Genomic DNA, 19497 nt, shown 5'->3' with positions numbered 1-19497 from the left:
ACAGCAACAGCAGCGTGTTATAATTAATACAATTATAGCCAGGAACAGTGAATCTCCTGAGCTTGCTACCAGGATCAAGGTGGACATAGACCGTGGATTCTCATCTGTACTGAACAATTCCAACAGTATGGCCTGAGCTGTTACTAATATGGGTGGTGTCACGATTGTGGTCGTGACCCCTCTCAGGGCTCACCTTATTTCCCGGCGGTCAGCTTGCTGAGCTGGCGTCTGTCTGTTCTTCCTGAGTTAGTTCTGTCTCTGTCTCTGTGTGCTGGCTGCTTCCAGCATGGCTCCTGATTACTCTACTCTACTGCACCTGTGTGTGGTTAAGAAAACAAGAAGGCAGATGATCCGCAAAATCCAATGTGGAAGCAAACAAAAGAGCAGATCGCTAGGTGGTATTAATCAGACTTTATTGGAGAAATAATCGCCCGACACAGACTGTGTTTTGCCCACAAGGGCTGCGTCAGGGGCTTTCAGTTGCTGTGATATTAAACAAAGCAAAAGCATATAAACAGCAGGTCAGCTTCTTCCCAAGCAATATTGCGCTCAAATCAGACATCATATGATCGAAAAGATGGCTGCGTTGGATTGTCTATGTGCTGTTTCCCCGTTCCAGACTTCAGCCCAGTCCAGTCCGGATCTTCCGGCCTGCCAGACTTGCTTGTCTTGTTTGAACCTGTACAGCACCCGTAGCTGCCTGGTGAATGCTGCAGCTTGAATCTCAGCTGCTGCTGGGCTTATTAGCCATTTGGAAACTCTCTGCTTGGCCTTTGCATCGCCTAAGGCCCTGGTTTGTTGGTGCTTGTTGCACTTCTGCCTAGTCCACTTTATAGTCTGTATTCTTGCCTGATTCTAGTTTAGTCTTTGTGTATTTCTTGTTCTGTATTGCTTGTTTCCCAGTCTTGTTTCTTGTTTGTATTCCGGTGTGTAGTTCTTAGGTTGTTTGTTCCCTGTTTCAGTGGCTGCTTGCAGCTTTCAGTTCTGTCCCTTGTCTGTCTGAGAGACCTAGTCTAGTATTCTGCCTAGCCTCCCTGTGTATTCTAGACCCTGTGTGTATCCAGCTGGTTTCCAGTTCCTGCCCTGTCCGGTAAGTCCTGCCGGCCACCTGCACTCAGGGGCTCAACTCCTGAGGAACGGTGGTCAAGTGCAGGTGAAGTCTAGCTGGCCGTGTCAGAGTTCTGCCTTATCCCTGTGTGTGGTGGTTTTGCCTGCCACTGCCGCTCCTCGGCAGTGGTCCAAGGGCTCACGATCCTAGTTTCTGCGTTTTGGGAAAACCTGACAGGTGGACTGGATGATATGACACATGAAACTCCCAGCCACATCTGTGTTCACCGTGATCTACGCAAGGAACAAGAATTTATATAGGATTTAAACACTCTCCATCCACATGGTCTGAATTCTGAGACAGACCTCTCGGTGTTTCTATGACCTCTGAATAATATGTTATAATATGTTTGTATTTGGGCAAAAAATATCTAGTACTGTTTGTTTTATTAAGATACATTTGACATCCACCACACAGAAATCCTATAAGTAGTATTTTTATTTTTATTCATATTCTTTATATATTTTTACTATTGTTTCATTACTCATCCTCAAAACCATCTTTTGTTGCCAAAAATTTTTTTTATTAGTTTGCTATTACTTTTATCTTGCTATTTTTTTAGTTTTTGAATTAGATGCATATGTCCATAAAACTTTATGTACAAACACATATCTATTTAAATATAAGGAGACCTTTATACGTATATTTTTTTAAAAGGTTCTTTTTTCTTTTTTTCTTCTTTTCTTCTTTATTGTTTGTTTCTTTTGTATTTTATGCTTTAATCCATCGCCGTTTTGTAAGAACGGGACTTAGTGGTCCTCCGTGAGCATTTTTCCCTTGGGTGCGCTCGGTTCTATAGTGACGTCATTCATATACATAGTCGAGTCACTTTATGGATTTTTCTATTTATGACTTATTATTTTTCTTTTCCACTTTCTCCCCCTATTTGTCAGCTCACTACTTGCATAATTTAAGAAGATATTTTAGTAACTGCACTTCGAACTTTGACCTTGAGTTCCGGTATTTAACTTCCTGCACTTACTTTCGCGCGTTTTTCAGCTTTTCCAGAGACAAGAGACGCCAGATAGACGGAATGTGAGTAATGGCTTTTTGGGTGTATTTCATCGACGGTAGTAGGGGCAAGACACTATTGGCCGTAGAACCACTTTTATAATACATTGTTTGGTGAGTCCGGGTGTGTTTAGCATTGTTCACAGATTGATCCACTGTCTATATGACCAGACACGTAATTTAAAGTCGTGTGGCAGTTAGTACCTTTCGAGACTATGGGTTAGAAGTGATAGTATGCTAGAGCTATTAGGCCTCTTTATGATGGATGTCGTCAGATTCATAGGTTTTTATCTTATGCATTATGGCCACAAGAAGATATCAGACACTATGCAGATACATTTCATTATATATGTATGTACATTATTGGTAGGAGTCATTGTAATTATTGATACGATTATATTTAGGTCATGTCCTTTTGGCCCCTCTCGGAGAGCTGTTTTTTTCCAACGGTGATCATTTGCACATGTGAGTTCCTGTTTAGGTTGTTCTCCTATTCATTTAAATTTTTGATTTTCTTGTTATTTTTTGTTTCTCATGTTGTCCTGTTCCTTTTTTCCCCACAGTATATTTCTGAAATTATCCAATACAATTTTTCCTATGTGATAATAGAGGATTTTTGTGTAGGTGGGTGTCTTTAAATTTAAAAAGTTTTCAACTTGTACCTGTCGATATTTGTCGTCATTTTTTATTGTTTTTATTATTATTTTTATGGATTTAATATATACATATATAGGTTCTAAATATGATATTTATGTAAACATTGGTGGAATATTTTTATGGTTAATGCTTTTTTCATGTCAAGTATGTGCATCGGGTTACCGATTGTCTATTTATTTAAATATATATATATATTTTCTCAAATATATTTTAATATGTTTTTCAAAAGTTTATTCGTGTGGCTGTACACATGTCTATATGCATGTCCTCTGTGTGGGATATTGGTGCTATATATATTTTTTTTCGCATGCATTTTATTTTATGAGCGGTTAGTGAGTTTCTTTTTAACTGTGTATACACATAATTTTAATATGATTTTAGAAGAGTATTTGTATAACTATATTTGTGTTGTTATTTCCTGTAGCCCCTGAAGCAGCCCTGCTGGGCGAAACACGGCCTGTGTCGGGCTATTTATATATGTGTGTGTGTATATATATATATATATATATATATAATTTTTATTTGAATTGTGTTAATAAATTACATTCTTAACGATCTGCTTTGTGCATTTTCCATCTTGGAGCTTGCAGACCGTCTGCCTTTGTGCTTTCTTGGACCCTCCCTTATTTAGAAGTGGTCCATTCAACGTCCAGCAGACCCTGTCGTTTCTACTTTGATCACATTTGATAAGTATGTTTTTTATGATGTAATTCAGTTGAGATTTTTTCTTGAGGAGAGAGGTGTCTCCCTGTGACTTTTTTGTTTGAGCTTTTTGCACCTGTTATTTCAGGATGTTAAGAGTATAGTACAGTTAAAAGTACAGTTCCAGAGGCAGTATCTTGCTAAGGATGAAAAAAGACTTCAAGCGGTTAAAAAAAAAGCTACAAAAATGGTATGGGATTTGCATTACAACACATATGAGAAGAAACTTGCTGCCCTGAACATCTATACCCTGGAGGAAAGGAGAAATGGGTGACATGATACAGGTATTAATCCGCAAACAAATCTTTTCCGGAGACGGGAAGGTGGTAGAACTAGAGGACATGAATTGAGGTTGAAGAGGGGCAGACTCAGGAAAAGTGTCGGGAAGTATTTTTTCATGGAGAGAGTGGTGGATACTTGGAATGCCCTCCCGCGAGAGGTGGTGGAGATGAAAACGGTAACGGAATTCAAAAATGCATGGGATAAACACAAAGGAACCTTGTTCAAAAGGAATGGATCCACAGAAGCCTAGCGGAGATTGGGTGGCAACACCGGTAATTGTGAAGCAAAGCTAGTGCTGGGCAGACTTCTATGGACTGTGCCCCGAAATTGGCAATGACAAATCAAGGAACAATGGAGTAGCGTGATCAACAGGACGCTTCCAAAAACCCAAGGAGATGATAAATAAGTAGTAAAAATGTCTTTTAATAGTAGAAATAAGACTCGACACAGCAGTATGTTTCGGTGAAGAATGCCTGTCTCAAGAGTCTACAATTAAATATATATATATATAAATATGAGTACCTTAAAATGCACATAACAGAGTGGAGTAGATGGATATGTAATTATGTACATATTGATATGAGCAGTAAAAAAAATATATAGCCATCTAGAAACAGATATAAAGGTATATAGAGGACACAAAATCTAGGTACATAAAAGCATCTAAAACATAATAATTTGGATAATGAAAAAAACAAACGTATATCTAGGTTTAAGTTTAAAAACACATATGACCTTCTAAAAACATAATTGAAAGTATGTTAAATATAACATATTGTAGATAGATGAACAGGTGGTATTGACCTGTATGCAGTAAACGCCAGTGGGTGGAGCTAAGCCAAATCAAGCCTTTAAAAAGACTAATGATTGGTAGGTATGCAGGCTATGTTGGTAGAAAGCACAAGCAATCCTGTGGAGACAATAGTATAACAAGTATAAATGACAAAAAAAGGAGGTAAGACACAGGGAGTGATACTTGTACTAGTGCATACTAGGGTGTAAATGCAGAGAGACTACAAGAGCTGCACAGAACATTTTGAAAAAAAACGATTTGTTGGCCTGCAGAGAGAGAGGATCAGTACATCATATAGACAGAAAGAAAGAGAAAAGTGAATCTATGATCAAGTGGGTGGCAAAGGGAGAGAAGAGAAGCACAAAAGAAGTATAGATAAAATAGTAATACCCAAACAAAATGCACTGAAAAGAGGAATGTAGTCCCAATAGAGAGAGCCATATTGTAAAAGAGGAAAAATGGGGGGCATGTGAGCAATGCAGATGGGTATGTATTAAAATGTAGAAGAGCTGTAAGGACAGGAGGCAATGAAATAATCCGCAAATGAATGCTAGATCGGGTGTGAATATAAATGTATTAAACAGCAGGGGACAAAAACACTGCAAGTGAGCAGTGCAAATGAAAAATGAAAGAAGAGAGACGAGTGCAGGTGTAAAACACAGTTGCGAGATAAACTGGAACGAAGAATCTGGTACAGATCGAATGAGCAGGGTCTGAGGAGGATATTTAAATATAAAAGAGCAGCAAGGGCAGTGCTGTGAAGTGAGACTGTCAGGAGCCATGAAAAGGTGCAGGAGAAAGTTATATGCCATAAAGGAAGTCAAGGTCAGGTATACATATAAAGTAGCGCATACGAGTTTATCTTAGGCAGACTGGATGGACCATACAGGTCTTTATCTGCCGTCATCTACTGTGTTACAATGTAGTAAGAGGATTTTGCTAGATACAAACTTCCAGTGGTTTTCCTGACTCTTGCCCCCTGTAGTGTGGACTATTATCCTATTTATTTTGTTTCTGACCCATTTGTTAATGCGATTTTGGTTATATTTCTTTGTTAATCTGTTTGTTTCCTGTTCAAACAGTTTTCTTTGATGTGTAGTTTAAATGCAATAGAAAAATTGAGGCGTGTAAATTATTTTAAGGATAGTCAAATTCAGCCATCTAGGGCTACAATAGATCTGATTTCTTGAAGAAATGAAAATATGGAATGACTTTTTACATTAGGTCCAAACTTTAAGGATTTTATAAATTTACCCACTATTATTAATTAAAAATCCTCAAGCTGTATATAATTATACTCCTCAGTGAGCATGATCCTTTTATTGTTGAAAGCACTCTGTCCCTGGAGCAGATTGACATTTTGACTGTTAGGGGTTGAATGTTAGGGTGAATTTATCCCTCCTCCCAAATACCAATGGGCCAGCCACTTGTAATTTGTTAGTGGGAAATAAATCACCCGAGGCTACGTGCAGTTGAGAAAGCAATTCAAATCTTTTATTAGTAACTTACCAAATACAGATACGATTTGTAATTGCTTTGGGGGAAACGGTTGTTATACGTGGAGGGGCATAATCGAACGAAAACGTCTATCTCCATGGGCGTTTATCTCCGAGAACGGGTCCGTGAAGGGGCGGACCGAACCGTATTTTCGAAAAACATAGTCGTCCATATTTTATTCAACAATTTGTTAGCTGGGCGTTTTTGTTTTTCAGCGATAATAGAAAATGAAAGCGCTCTGCTCAAAAATGAATAAATCCAAGGAATTTGTTTGTGGGAGGGGCCAGGATTCGTAGTGCACTGGTCCCCCTCACATGCCAGGACACCAACCGGGCACCCTAGGGGGCACTTTTACAAAAAAAAAAAAAAAAAAAAAGGTAAAAGAGCTCCCAGGTGCATAGCACCCTTCCCTTGTGTGTTGAGCCCCCCCAAATCCCCCTCAAAACCCACTGCCCACAAGTCTACACCATTACTATAGCCCTAAGGGGTGAAGGGGGGCACCTACATGTGGGTACAGTGGGTTTGGGGGGGGTTGGATGACTAAGCATTAAGCAGCACAATTGTAACAGGTAGGGGGGGATGGGCCTGGGTCCACCTGCCTGAAGTCCACTGCACTCCCTAACAACTGCTCCAGGGACCTGCATACTGCTGCTAGGGAGGTGGGTATGACATTTGAGGGTGAGTCCGGTCCGGATCTTCCGACCTGCCAGACCTGCTTGTTTTGTTTGAACTTGCACAGCACCCATACTTACCTAGTGATTGCTGCAGCTTGAGCCTCAGCTGCTGCTGGGCTTATATGCCATTTTGAAACTCTCTGCTTTGCCTTTGCATCGTCTAAGGTCCCTGGTATGTTGGTACTTTGTGCACGTCTGCCTAGCCTAGTTTCTTGTTTTAGTTTCTTGCCTGATTCTGCTGTCTGCCCAGACTCTGCTTGTTTCCTGGTTTTCTCTTGTGCCTGCTGCCTGCCCAGACCCAACTTGTTCCTTGGGTTATTCTACTGTTCTGTGTCTAGTACTTGGTTGTCTGTTTGTGTCTTGTGGCTGCTCTGCAGCTTTCAGTTCTGTGTCTTGTTAGCAGTGTTTTGTTCCCTGTTTTAGTGGCTGCTTACAGCTTTTAGTCCTGCCCGTGAGCTTTCCCTTCCTTTCCCTGTTGCCCCTGTATGTTCCTTTCCCCTCTGACCCTCAGTCCTGTTTCAGCCTAGTGGGTATCCTGTCCTGCCTTGCCTAGTAAGTCCTGCCGGCCACTTGCAGTCAGGAGCTCAACTCCTGGCGAAAGGTGGCCAAGTGCAGGTGAAGTTTAAGTGTGCCTGCTCTGCTTAAGTCCTGCTGGTTTGCCTCAGCTGCAACTCCAGTCCGGAGTTCCAGTCTTGTTCTGCCTAGTCTCCGGTGTGGGGTGGTTTTGCCTGCCACTGCCGCTCCTCGGCAGTGGCCCAAGAGCTCACAAACCTAGTTCCTGTTTTGAAAACGTGACAGAATGCAAAGGCCATGAGCTCGGCAAGATCATCCTTCCAGCTGGGCTTCCAGCCCCAGACTTTTTGCTCTGTTGGAGATCCGGGTTCCAGCCCCGGTTTAGTTCCTAATTCCAGTTCGGATCCCAGTTCCAACCCAATTTTTGCTCTGGATCTGTTTATGAGGCTCCATGATTACCGTGTTAAACTTTTGTCTGATCCAGCCCTGAAGAATACTCCTGAAGCTGCAGCGGAGAGAAAGCGTGTCTTTTGGCTTGTGTTCTTTGAAAATCCAGTTTCTGTTATTGATCCCTCTACCAAGCTCTTCTTTTACCGCTACCAACTCCTCTCGGATCCAGCCCTGCGGGATACTCCTGAAGCTCATGCTGAAAGAAGGTGGCTTAGTAGTCCCGGTCTGAGTTCCAGTTCCAGCCGAGATGCTGAGGGCACTCTGTGTTCCAGTTCCAGCCAAGCTGCTGAGTCCAAGCCGAGTTCCAGTTCCAGCCAAGCTGCTGAGTCCAAGCCGAGTTTCAGCTCCAGCCAAGCTGCTGTGTCCAAGCTGAGTTTCAGCTCCAGCCAAGCTGCTGAGTTCAAGCCGAGTTCCAGCCCAGATGCTGAGTCCAGACCGAGTCACTGTTTTAGCCTAGATGCTGCACCTAAGCTGAGTTCCAGTTCCAGTCGAGATGCTGAGGCCACTTTGTGTTCCATTTCCAGCCAAGACGCTGAGTCCAGGTCAAGTTCCAGTTCCAGTCAAGTTGCTGAGTCCAAGCCAAGGTCCTTGTTCCACCCAAGCTCGGAAGCCTGTCCGAGCCGCGCTTCTAACCGAGCCTCCTATCCCAGTTCGTGGCGCTTCCTCTCAAGCCTCGGAGTCCAGTCCGAGTGACGCTGCTAACCGAGCCTCCAATTCCAGTCCGGGTGGTGCTTCGAACTAAGCCTTCAATCCCAGGTCAAGTGGCGCTCCCCCTCAAGCCTCGGAATCCAGTCCGAGTCGCACTTCGAACCGAGCCTCCGCTTCCAGTCAAGCCTCTGAGTCCAGTTCGAGCGGGAAAGGGAAATCGTGCCAAATGAATCTCATTGAGTTCTTTGATTGGGTGACAGGAGAATTGAATCAGGGACGAGCTATGGACGTAATCTACTTAGATTTCAGCAAAGCTTTTGACACGGTTCCCCACAGGAGGCTCTTAAATAAACTGGAGGGGCTGAAGATAGGACCTGAAGTGGTGAACTGGATTAGGAACTGGTTGACAGACAGACGCCAGAGGGTGGTGGTGGTGAATGGAATTCGCTCGGAGGAAGGAAAGGTGAGTAGTGGAGTACCTCAGGGATCGGTGCTGGGGCCGATTCTGTTCAATATATTTGTGAGTGACATTGCCGAAGAGTTAGAAGGTAAAGTTTGCCTATTTGCGGATGATACTAAGATCTGTAACAGAGTGGACACCCGGGAGGGAGTGGAAAACATGAAAAAGGATCTGAGGAAGCTAGAAGAATGGTCTAAGGTTTGGCAATTAAAATTCAATGCCAAGAAATGCAAAGTGATGCACTTAGGGAATAGAAATCCACGGGAGACATATGTGTTAGGCGGGGAGAGTCTGATAGGTACGGGCGGAGAGAGGGATCTTGGGGTGATAGTATCTGAGGATTTGAAGGCGATGAAACAGTGTGACAAGGCGGTGGCCGTAGCTAGAAGGTTGTTAGGCTGTATAGAGAGAGGTGTGACCAGCAGAAGAAATGGGGTGTTGATGCCCCTGTATAAGTTGTTGGTGAGGCCCCACCTGGAGTATTGTGTTCAGTTTTGGAGGCCGTATCTTGTTAAGGATGTAAAAAGAATTGAAGCGGTGCAAAGAAAAGCTACGAGAATGGAATGGGATTTGCGTTACAAGACGTATGAGGACAGACTTGCTGAACTAAACATGTATACTCTGGAGGAAAGGAGAAACAGGGGTGATATGATACAGACTTTCAAATATTTGAAAGGTATTAATCCGCAAACGAACCTTTTCTGGAGATGGGACGGTGGTAGAACGAGAGGACATGAAATGAGATTGAAGGGGGGCAGACTCAAGAAAAATGTCAGGAAGTATATTTTCACGGAGAGAGTAGTGGATGCTTGGAATGCCCTCCCACGGGAGGTGGTGGAAATGAAAACAGTAACGGAATTCAAGCATGCGTGGGATAAGCATAAAGGAATCCTGTGCCGAAGGAATGGATCCTCAGGAGCTTAGTCAAGATCGGGAGGCGGGGATAGTGCTGGGCAGACTTATACGGTTTGTGCCAGAGCCGGTGGTGGGCAGCGGGACTGGTGGTTGGGAGGTGAGGAAAGTGCTGGGCAGACTTATACGGTCTGTGCCAGAGCCGGTGGTTGGGAGGAGGGGCTGGTGGTTGGGAGGCGGGGATAGTGCTGGGCAGACGTATACAGTCTGTGCCCTGAAGAGCACTAGTACAAATCAAAGTAGGGTATACACAAAAAGCAGCAAATATGAGTTATCTTGTTGGGCAGACTGGATGGACCGTGCAGGTCTTTTTCTGCCGTCATCTACTATGTTACTATGTAACTGAGCCTTCGATTCCTGTTCAAGTGGCACTCCTAGCCGAACCTTTGCCGAGTTCCAGTTCCAGCCAAGCTGCTGAGTCCACTCCGAGTTTGAGGTCCAGCCAAGATGATGCTAAGACCACTTCGAGCATGCGCGATATGAGAGAAAAAGCAGCCGCAGGGGCAGACCATGCGGCAGAGTGAAGAAAAGCAGCACTGGAGGAAGACTGTTTTGCTGGCGGGGCCTTGAAATCCCTGCCAGCCAAGGTATTTACAGTTGCAGGGGGCAGCAGTGATTCAGGGCGGGGGCAGCAGCAGTGATGACGATCCTTTGGGGGGGGGGGGGTGGCGGCGTCCCTGGCCCGGGCCCAGCAGTCTCTCTGCAGCCCTGCAGATGCTAAGTGGGCTGATATTTGGGAGGAGATCGAAAAGCTCTGTGATCTGTATAATGTTCCTGACACAGATGAAGAGCACACTCCCAAACGACGACAGTCAAGAACTGTGAAAAGAACAGCTTCACTAGAATGTTTGTTTATTACAAGCACACTTGGACAGAGAGAATATCTCTCTGAGTCTTCGAGTGAAAATGAGACTGCAAAAGAAAAATGGGGAAGACAACTGTATTTGTCTGTGCTGGATACACTGTTAAAAGCATGCAGTCGCAGGTTTTCACCTCAATCAGTGGAAATTGCAAAAAGTGTTGATGCAGTTCTGAAATGCGATTTGGTGGGCAACAATGGGCTACTCAGTAAATATGCAAGTGCTCTTTCTATCAATATGAAACTTGCTCACACAGAGATGGAATTTGAAAAAAATTGACTTACCACACAAAAAATCACTCTGGAAACTCTGAAAGCAGCTGCTTCAACACTTTTTTATCCAAATTTTACAAAGCAGCATCCCAATATGCTAACCTCTTTATGGCTGAACTGGAAGAGACATTTTTTAATACATACCTGTATCAGACCACACCCCTAAAATACTACCGGTATATTGATGACATTTTTATGATTTGGACTGAGGGGGAAGAAACTCGAAAACAATTTTACAGTTCTTTCAATACATACCATCCTACAATCAGACTCAAAATTGACAACTCCCCAGAAAAACTCAAGTTTTTGGACACCACAGTTTGTCAGCAATGGCTACATATAAACATCCATATATAGGAAACCCACAGACAAATGCAGCTACCTCCACAACTCCAGTTTCCACCCTTCACATACAAAAAAATCCATTATTCACAGCCAAGCTACAAGATACCACCGTATCTGCTCTGACCCAGGGGACAGAGATAGGCACCTCAAAATCCTGACTGCATCCTTCAAACAGAAAGGCTATAACCCTAAAATAATCTCCAAGAATATTGCCTTCTCCCTAAAAACACCACGGGAAAATCTGCTGCAGTACAAGGAAAAGAAAGCCACAGACAGAACCCCCCCTTGTAGTGACATACAACCCAGAGCTGGAAAAACTAAGGAAAATCATAAGAGATCTGTAGCCACTACTCCAGGAGGATGAATTACTGAAAGAGATATTCCCATCCCCACCTGTGCTGGCCTTCCGACAGCCACCCAATTTAAAACGCAAGCTAGTGAGAAGCAAGCTCTCAACAGAGACCCATAAAGAAGAGAATGGCACACATCCTCAGAGACAAAGCCGAGATATTGGAGGTAGGAGATAAATTGAGCTCCCGACGACTGGATCACCGAGGGTGATGGAGGGAATGCGGAGACTGCCCAGGCGGATCTGACACAGATAAACCGCACGTTAGTCCACGCTTTCAAATCTGGTGTTACCGCTATTTAAGGCCCATTGCTGGTGTCTCTGGAAACTGATCAGATCTGGCACGAATCAGTTGTGGCTGACGAGTCCCGCCTGGTCGGGTTGCACAGTTGGGGCCACGGTGGTCGCGATCGGCTAATGGATCTCACAGTTGAAAGATATAGGTCTGATTGTGCCAAGATGGCCGCCGTTTAGACAGATGCGAGGGCACACAGCTCCTAGTTGAAATTTGATTGATACCAAGTAACAGTGGACTAAAATCGGACTAAAATCGAACTGCTTGTGTGCTGTGGCGGTCGAGCTGCAGTAGTGGCAGCACCTACCCAGTTTTTGGTGCATCCTTCCTGCATCGCTTGTTCCAGTTTCACCATCTGTTCCTGCCTACATCCTCAACCCCAGCCAACATCATCAGTCTCTGCCTGCACCCCCAGCTCCAGCCTCCTGCCCCTGCCTACATTGCCTGTTCCAGCGTTCATCATCTGTTTCTGTCTGCAGCCTCAACCCCAGCCTGCATCATCAGTCTCTATCTGCACCCCCTGCTCCACCCTGTATCATCTGTCCCTACCTGCATCCTCTGTCCAGCCTGCACCATCTGTTCCTGCCTGCAACCTCTGCCCCAACCTCCTTCATTTGTTTCCAGCCTTCATCATCTGTTCCCATCTATATCCTCTGCCCCAGCCTGCAGCATCTGTTCCTGCCTGCAATCTCTGCCCCAGCCTGCATCGTTTGTTTTCAGCCTTCATCATCATCTGTTCCTATCTGCATCCTCTCCCCCAGCCTGCATCATCTGTTCAGCCTGCATCATCTGTTCCAGCCTGCATCCCTGTTCCAGCCTGCGTCCTTTGCTCAGCTTGCATCGTTTAGACCAGCCTGCATCGTCTGTTTCAGCCTGTATCCTTTGTCCTGACCTGCATCGTCTGCTCCAGCCTGGATCTTCTGTTCCTGCCTGCACTCTCTCCCCTGGCCTGCATCGTGGCACTACATCACCATAAGAGCTAAATTGTTGTCACGACAACCTTTATTTGCTGTTGCTTATTAAGTATTATCACTTTCACTCTGTTTAAATTTCCCAATTACAGCTAACATGTAAAGCTACTAGTCCCACTGTTGGACTATGGGTCCAAGTTTTAGTAATGAATAATAGATCAAGTTTGTCTGATAAACTGACTGTGCCTGAGGAAGTAAATGAAAAGTTGCAGTGAAGACAATGAATCAGACAAACTTGATCTATTATTCATTACTAAAACTTGGACCCATAGTCCAAACGACCCCAGAATAATTGATTTATGCCCTCCTGAATATAAGATCATACATTGGCCAAGAAAAGAAAGAAGAGGTGGAAGGATAGCACTTATTTATAAATCGTACATCGCCCCTGAATCCATGTCAGAGTTAATCGCACCTCAGCTAGAAATTGCTTCATTCAAACTCCATAGTCCTAAACTATGCGACCAACTAACTTGCATTCTGTTTTACAGACCTTCAGTAGACTGGAATAACAGTCAATCCACTTTTATGGACTTTATTGCAAATACCTGCACTAATTACTCCAATGTACTATTAATTGGAGACCTAAATCTACACTTAGAAGACTCCCACTCCCCAATTACCCGCGATTGCATGGACTTCTTTCAACTCTGCGATATTGACCTTCCTCCAGTGCAACCAACTCACATTAAAGGTCACTCGCTTGACATAATTTCTTATAAACTCTCCAACAACCAAAACATAACTATATCTGATATCAAATGGTCTAATATCCCTTGGTCTGATCATCATAAATCGATACTAACCTTATAATGGCGCACAAAGGATATGCTTCTAACTCAAAATCCCTCAACAATCACCTCTAGAGGATGGATTAACAAAGACAGTTTCTGGCAACATATATATAACAACAACTGGTCAGCACAACCTAACTCTCTCTCCTTCCTCACAGATTGGAACACCAGATGCGAACTCATCCTAGATTAAATTGCCCCCCTTCGATCCAGAACTTTATGTAAACGTCAACCATCACCATGGTTTAATGACCTACTAAAAAACCTAAAATCACAAACCAGAAAACTAGAAAAAGCATGGAGTAGATCAAGAAACAACCTCACCTTTAACGCCTGGAAACAGTCACAAAGAATTTATAAGAATGCCATTAAAAGAGCAAAAAGAACCTACTATACTCAAAAAATCACAACCAATGGCACAGATATAAAGAAACAATATCAACTAATAAAGAGCCTCCTCAACACTAATCCAGTTACCCTCTCATCTTCAAATAGCCCATCTGCAGACCAATTGGCTAAGCACTTTTATTTAACATTTCTAATCTTCATAATTCAATTCCCCATGATGGTAACTACATAGATACCTTTCTCGATGAATTGGATCCCAACATTAATGAAATTCCGGTTGACCGATCATGGACAAGTTTCACCCTCCTCACTACCGAAGAAGTTTCCAAGGCGATCTCTAAACTCTCCAGATCCCATTGTCATCTTGACTCCTGCCCCAGCCACTTAATGAAAGAGGCCCCTGAATGCTTCATCACAGATCTCACCGCCCATCTTAACTTCTTGTTACAACAAGGTTCCTTCCCTACCGAACACAGTAACATATTACTCACACCAATACCCAAAGAGGTATCATCTTATTTTCTTTTCTGTGTTTTATTTTGTTCTATTTCTATTGATTACCTTTAAAAGTGGACTAACACGGCTACCACATCTCTCTACAAAGCTTTTGAAACTGGCACTTACTCTTCCTGTTGGCATAGCTACCTATGAGAGATCTTTTTCTGCCATATGACATGTACAAAACTGGCTAAGGTCTACAATGGGTCAGGAAAGACTGTCAGCTTTGTTTACTGAACATCGAAAATGATCTTGTTGGAGATATTAACCCTGAGCAGATCATTGAAACCTATGATGTGAAGTCTAGTTGCCGTATGTTACTTCACTAATGTGACCATGTCAGACCTGTTAGTTCTTGTACCAAGTAGAGCGCTGCCGAGCCCGGTACTCGGACCAGATTCTGCTTGGCGGCTGGACAACCCCGGGTTTCACCTGCGCTGACCTCCATTCCCCAGAGGTTGAGCCCCTAGGTGCGGGCGGCCTGCAGGGCTTACGAGATGGAGCAGGAAGCGGGGTGATGAACGTGATGGCCAGACAGGCAGCAGGCAAGAGAGTGATCCAGGTACAGGCAAGGCCAGTAGGCAGGCAGCAGACACGAGAGTAATCCAGGTACAGGCAGAGTCAATAGGCAGGCAGCAGACACGAGAGTAATCCAGGTACAGGCAAGGCCAGTAGGCAGGCAGCAGACACGAGAGTAATCCAGGTACAGGCAGAGTCAGCAACAAAGAACAAAGTAGAGGAGAAGCACCCTACTGAAGCCGAAGCAAGGAGTCTAGGGAGAGCTCAGCTGATAAAGTGCTGGCGTCTGACATCAGCAGAGAGAAGGGGCACAGCCATAGGACAAGAGCAGGGGAAGGAGGAACCGGAAGACCAATAGGAGAGAAGCAAGGGAAGCCAGGCAGAGGAAGAGCCAGACCCAGGTGGGTGGAAGCAAAGCAATCAAGGAGCCTGGAAGCCAGGCAGAGAGAGAGAGCAGAGCCAGGTGCATGGAAGCAAAGCAATCAAGGAGCCTGAAGCTAGAGAAGAACTACACACAAATGGCTCAGGGCTGTGCCAGTCAAGTGTGCATGTTGACGGGACCCTGCGCAGCCCGAGGATGCCACTTGCGTTGAGGTAGGGGACATGACAGACCATTTCATTTTGGGGTTTTCCATGGATGGAAATAGCAGTGTTTAATAATTGATAATATTTTTGAATAGTATACATTGGTTAATATATGCTTATGTCTTTTGTTGATAACTATGAATATGTTCTTTTTGTGTGTTCATAATATAAATGTTAGAATGTATAAGTCCCTCAATTCAAGGTTTGACGAATCCTGAGAGATAGGTTGTCATGGTGCCTGGAAAATGGACCTTGGCACTGGTGCTTTTGTGTCATGCAAAAGTTCTGGCTGCCTATTCTGTAGAAATGTACTTTCCTTCCAACTATACTGTTCAGCCACCAAGCTCTCAGACAGTTTGAGCAGCCACTTTATTCTTTGACATATGATACATATCTAATATCTAAATTACTTGTGACTATTTTACTTTTACTTATTTTTTTTTTCTGTGTGTTGTCAGACAATTATGGATGTAAGCACCACCCCTGACCCCACCCCCTTAGCCTCCCCAAGCAGTTGGGCCACTGACTTGCCTATGCTCCTAAGTCTCTCTCCCTGCAACTTCAGTTTATATACTTTAGTTCTACCGTTTCCCCATCTCTGAAAAATATTTTTGTATATTAATACCTGTCAAGTATTTAAATGTCTGTATCATGTCTCCCTATCCCTTCTTTCCTCTCGGACATGTATATTAGGGTTTTCAAGTCTCTTCTCATACCTCTTTTGGCTCAAACCTCATGCCTTTTGGTCACCTTCCTCTGACCCACTTCAAGTCTTTTATGCCCATAGTGAGGTAAGGCCTCTAAAACTGAACACAATACTCAAGTGGAGCCTCACTATTGGTTTGTATAGGGCCATTAACATTTCTTTCCCTCTGGCGTTTATGCTGCTCTCTTTGCAACCTTCTGGCTTTGACTTACCACCTTGTCACATTATTTTACCACCTTAGGATGGTTTCTGGAGCTGCACCGGACATTGGAGACACATAGACATTGAGGAGGTTTCCACCTTCCTCAACATTGGGCGCCGGTAGCACCGCCTCAGGCCAGGCATCATCATATCTGACACTGAGGACTCTTGAGTATTCCGCATCATCGTAGTAAGTACCGAGGGACCCTGATGCTGGGCAACGAGCAAAGGTGAAGAACCACTAACATCGGTCCTTGAAGCATGGTGCCAGGAGCTCTGGGACACTGACATCACCGGTACCCGAGAAGCATTGGCGCTGTGAGGATCACTACTCCTCCATGGGATTGATGCTCATGCACCAGTCTTCCTGAAGCTGGGACCTTACCTCTGATTCGGCTTCTATTTCTTTGCAGGCTGCCCCCAAGAAATGGCTCTGGGTCATATTACAGGAGGAGCTGGGGTGCATCCTACTTTGGCGTGATGCTGAGGCATCAAGTGTGCCAGTACCAACTATCGTGTTGCCCTAGCCTATCCTGCAGACCCATGCCCTGTCTGTTGGGCGTTTGTTGATGCTGATGCCTCATTGGGATTCAGAGCTAGCAGCAACTGATGTATTGCTCCTTTCCAGCCTATTGGGGAGGAAGGGACCTGTACCTTGGCACCCTCACCCAGAGCTTGGTCATATACCCAGTTGTCCAAGGCAGGGATAGACTCAGACATCCTATGAGGAGTACTTTGCTGAGGCAGAGTCAGACCGTTCTTGGGAGATCTGATATAGAGCCAGAGGACCTTTCAGAGGAAGGATTCCTTGACCTACCTTCAGACCCCTTTTCGCCACAGGAAAGGAGAAAGTCTCTTCCAGAGGAACTCTATTTTGTCAACTTTGTGAGGGATATGGTGGAGGCCATTGCATTTAAGTTAGAAATGGAGGACAAGTCCAGGACTGAGATGTCTAACCTCCTTGATTATGATTTCTCTACTAAGGAAGCTGTGACAGTGCCTGTGCACAACATCTGTAAGACTGCACAGATGACGAATTGAGAGACCTCACTCACTGTGCAAGTTCTTCCAAAGAAGGTGAACTTTATACATAGTGTACAGAAGGCTCCAGGATTTGAGAAGCCACATCTTCTGCACCATTCCATGGTGGTAGAATCCACTCTTAAAAGAACCGGAAACTTGAGGACCCATACCTTGGCTCCCCCTTGCAGAGATGTTTGCACTTTGGAGTCTTTTGGGAGTATAGTGTTTCAAGGCTTGGTGTTTATTTTCCATATCCAGTCTTACCAGCTCTACATGAGCATTTATTTGAAGAACTTGGTATGTAGTGTTCTAGATTTTGCAGATACTCTGCCTCCAAAGCAGGCCCTGAAACTTCACCAGCTAACAACAAAGCAGAAGGAGTGTCAAAAGCACATATCTCAGACTTTTGATGCTTTTGAAGTGGCATCCAGCCTTTCTGCTACAGGTTTGACCTTCGCAGACTTTCATGGCCGCACATCTCAGACGTAGAACTAGTGGTTCAAGAAAAGTTGGTGAATGTTTCTTGCCAAGATGACGGTCTTCTGAGGACAAGGTGGAAGAGGTGGCTGACCTCATTAAGAAATGGACTGACACTGGGAGGGGGGGAGTGACATCACCAACAGAGATGGCCACTTCAGGCTATTTGGAGATTGAAATTTTTATTTTTTTCTAAATAAAATCAATTACCTTTCACATGGCAACAAAAGAAAATCTGAGATTGTTCATGGCACGAGTTCCTCTTGGGATAAGCCCCAATTGAGGAAGCTAAGTATGAAGGCAGCAATACATAAAATGGCAGTACCAAGATCAGAAATGGATGAGGATCCTCACTGAAGACAACATGTGAACAAGTGTGTTGGTGAGTCCCCTCAGTGTCTTTCAGAACTTAAAAGCAAGCTGCATTTAATCAGCAGGACATCTAGGGAGCAGTAACAGACTTAAAATCTGAGCTTAAGGCCTTAGGAGAGCGCCAGGTGGAGTGTGAAAACCATGTGGCGCAGTGTGAAGAAAATATAGCAGATCTCCACACTTCAGTGGATTCCCAAAGTACTGACTCATGCACTGTGGGATAAGATTGAGGACATGGAAAATGGATCCCGATGCTGCAATCTTAGAATTAGGAGAGTACTCGAAGAACCACAATATGGAGGCTATGCACAGTTGGTAACGAGTATTGCACAGCATGTTCTGGGCCTTGTGCCTGATTCAGCAGACCTGCTGCCTGACATCAAGGTGAACCAAGTACAAAGGATTGCAGCCCGAGAAGGGAAAACCTGCGTAGAGCTATCATAGTTTGCCTCTCTGATTGTGGTCTAAAAGAGTGATCCTTGCAGCTGCTTGTAAACAAAGGACTATCGTATGGAAAGATCTTATGTGAAATCTTTTTTTATTGATAAACTGGAAAAAACGGCCCGTTTCTGACACACATTAAATGGGCGCTAGCAAGGTTTTCCTCAGAGTGTATATGTTTGAGAGAGTGTGTGTGAGAGTGACTGTGTGAGAGAGAGTGAATATGCGAGTGTGTGTGTGTGACAGAGAGTGTGTGTGATTCTCCTCTCTCCCCTGCCCCCCCTCCAGCCATCCAGCGATTCTCCTCTCTCCCCTGCCCCCCCCCCTCCAGCCACCCAACGATTCTTCTCTCTCCCCTGCCCCCCCTCCAGCCATCCAGTGATTCTCCTCTCTGCCCTGCTCCCCTCCAGCCACCCAGAGATTCTCCTCTCTCCCCTGCTCCCCTCCAGCCACCCAGCGATTCTCCTCTCTCCCTTGCTCCCCCTCCAGCCACCCAGCATTTATCCTTTCTCCCCTGCCCCCCTCCAGCCACCCAGCAATTCTCCTCTCTCCCCTGTCCCCCCTCCAGCCACCCAGCGATTCTCCCCGCTCCCCTGATTACCTGCGTCGAAGCAGCCGCGTTATTGAAAGCCCTGCCCGTCTGTAGCCTTCCCTTCAAGTTCGTTCCCTCAGAGACCTGCCCTCGTGGAAAGAGGAAATGACATCAGAAGGCGGGACTCTGAGGGAATGAACTC

The 19497-nt window shown here is 44.7% G+C and overlaps 1 protein-coding gene across 1 annotated transcript in view; it reads left to right on the top strand.

Annotated features, from left to right (window-relative positions):
* Nucleotides 1-19497, top strand: part of TEX15 (testis expressed 15, meiosis and synapsis associated) — a 330552-nt gene that overhangs the window by 91020 nt on the left and 220035 nt on the right.

This window comes from Microcaecilia unicolor, chromosome 2, assembly GCF_901765095.1.
Source record: "Microcaecilia unicolor chromosome 2, aMicUni1.1, whole genome shotgun sequence".
Classification (NCBI taxonomy): domain Eukaryota; kingdom Metazoa; phylum Chordata; class Amphibia; order Gymnophiona; family Siphonopidae; genus Microcaecilia; species Microcaecilia unicolor.
Note: the sequence above shows the minus strand (reverse complement) of the source record. Positions and strands in the feature narration are given on the sequence as shown.